Consider the following 2,864-nt stretch of genomic DNA (forward strand, 5'->3'; position numbering starts at 1 on the left):
TATGTTAAGCATTTCACATAGAGTACCTCATTTACTCCTTAGAATAATTCCAGGAGATTGGTATTATAAATATTTCAGTTTATGGATGGGGATGGAACCTGAGAAAGGTTAAATGGTTTGGCCAGTGTCTAAGAAGTTGCCAAACTCAGAGAATTGAAGTTGTCTGATGATAAAATCAGGGCTCTTTCCATTTTCTTCTTCCATATTTCATTAAAACCAAATTTTGTCTCAATATGTGGAATCTTCTCTTTGCCCAATTGGGAAAAAAATAACTGAGTTTCTGAAAATAAAATTTAAGGAATCCTGAGCCCCCTTGTTGCAACTACTGACGCCTGTGAGCTCTGGAGCCTGTGCACCACAACTAAAGAGTCCGGCACCACAATGAAAGAGCCGGCATGCATGAAGATCCCAAGGGCTGCAACGAAGACCTGACGCAGACAAATAAGTAAGTGAAAACTGCAAAAAAACCCCTAGAGTCCTAAAGTATAGAATAATGCCACTCTGCATAGTACAAAAGGATGAAAGATTTAGTGCCAAGGTCAGCAACCCAACAACACCAAGAGAGTAAAAGTTTTAGGCCAATAGGAGACTGATATTTTAGATCATTAAATTCAAGGGGGAAAGGGTTTGATATCAGTATGAACTGGTTCACAGGAGAAAGCATTTGGCCCATCCACCCTAACGCCTCGTCTTTATAAAATGTTATCAAATTCATCTCTATATTTAAAGTGATGAAGGCTGTATTAGTTATTATGTTTGTCTCATTTGAAACAGATTGGGGCAACTCCAAACCACAAGTAAATTATGCCCTTTTTCCCTAGACTTTCTAAACTGGGTTCTTTAGATCACTTCTTATTACTCTTTGAGCAGAAATTCAGGGTGAGAGTGAAAACAAGGATGTGTCTTTGTTTAAAAACCCTAAATGGGCAGGGCTCTGGTCTTACATGGGCACCTCCCCCACTGATGCCACCATTTTGCCCGCCACCCTCATCTCCAGCTTGTTGGCCCAGTGAAGGAAAACACCCAGGGCAGGTTTCAATTCTTTATCCTGCCTCACTCTCCCTCTCAAAGGTGAGCATGGAGCAAGGGCAGATGGCTGGACCATTAGCTGAGTATTGCTTGGCAGGAAGCTGTGTGCAGTTGGGGGACAGTGGATCAGAGCACTGCTTGGCTAGGGTAGGAGAGGGGGGCAGTCTCCTGTTATTATACCCACCCCCTGGCATCTGTATGAGGCAGGTTAACGATCAGAATTGCCTGTGGCCTGGGATTTCCCTGGTGCTCCAGTGGCCAGGACTGTGCTCCCAATGCAGGGGGCCTGGGTTCCATCCCTGAAAGTGGAACTAGATCTCTTATGCCATGACTGAAGATCCTACACACTGCAAGGAAGATTAAAGATCCGGTGTGCCACAGCTAAGACCTGGCACAGCCAAATAAACAAACAAGATAAAAAAAAAAAAAAAGAATTGCCTGTGGTCTGAAGATGGCCGGATTGGGTGGCAGTGGGCACGAAAGGGCAGGCAGCACTGGGGGTGGATTCAGCAACACGTGGCTTAACTTCTTGAAGAACTAGAGTGAAGGGGGAACAGCTGACTGGGTCCCATCCAGTACATGCATCCTACCACCTCCTATCATGGGACCTGAGAACCTGGGGAGAGTCTTACCAGGTCAGAACTGTTTAGCTCTTGACAGTGGCAGCAAAAGTGGGAACCATAATTAAGGAACTTTATAATATATTTTATTCCTTTGGGATCCACATTCCCCCATATAACACGTGTTAATTTGCTACAGCTCCTATAACAAATTCCAGGTAACAGGTAACAGCTTCAACGCGACAAGTATATTAGAGTATGGTTTGGCAGGTCAGAAGTCTAACAGGGTCTGCTGGACTACGCTCATTCTGGAGGTACCAGGGCAGGATTAGTCTACTATTCCACCGTCTAGAAGCCCTTTCCTTCGTCTTCAAAGCTAGAATGTGGTGTTGCCTGTCTTTTCGGTTTTTTTCTTTTTTTTATAATAATTTTATTTATTTATTTTTGGCTGTGCTTCCTGGCAGTGCACAGGCTTCTCACTTAGGTGATTTCTCTTGTTGCAGAGCACAGGGCTCCACAGAGCAGGCTCAGTAGTTGTGGTGCCAGGCTTTGTTGCTCTGAGGCATGTGGGATCTTCCCAAACCAGTGATCAAACCTGTGACTCCTGCGTTGGCAGGCAGTCTTTACCACTGAGCCCCCAGGGAAGCCCCTCCTCTCCTTTCTGATATCCTGTCTTCTCCTCAGGCCCTTGTGGTTACAGTGGGTCCATCTGGATCATTCGGATAATTGATCCGTCTCAAAACCCTCAACTTGATCATAGCTGCAGAATTCCTTAAACCAGGTAAGGAAACATATTTGCAGGTTCTGGGGATTAGGATTAGCAGACATTCGTGGGCGCCATTGTTCACCTTTACAAAGCAGTGAATCTGATTTTCCATCTTCACAATCTGATCTTCAAACCCATTTACAGAAATGCACAGACATATGTTATATGAAAGTTGAGAGCTACCTGCAGTGAGGTAGAAAAAGATTTCATTAGAAAATAAAATATGCTCTCTGCTCCCAAGAGGTACTACTTGGTTTTGGTTTGTTTTAAAACCTCTCCTGCTCTTTTAAAATAGAATGGGGAATCAGAAAATTGGGAAAGCAGAGGAGATACTGAGAAAGACAAAGCTACTAACGGGTATTCTAAGATCAAAGAGAGCACTAGTAAAGCTACTTTTCTTGTTTTTTAAGTGTGAACAGGTGGCAAATTATCTTATAAGAACTGTAAGTAAAGGCAAGGGATTTTTAACTAAGTTGCCTCTGAAGTTTATGTGTTTTTTCTTTCTTTTT

This window comes from Bos javanicus, chromosome 14 (assembly GCF_032452875.1).
Source record: "Bos javanicus breed banteng chromosome 14, ARS-OSU_banteng_1.0, whole genome shotgun sequence".
Classification (NCBI taxonomy): domain Eukaryota; kingdom Metazoa; phylum Chordata; class Mammalia; order Artiodactyla; family Bovidae; genus Bos; species Bos javanicus.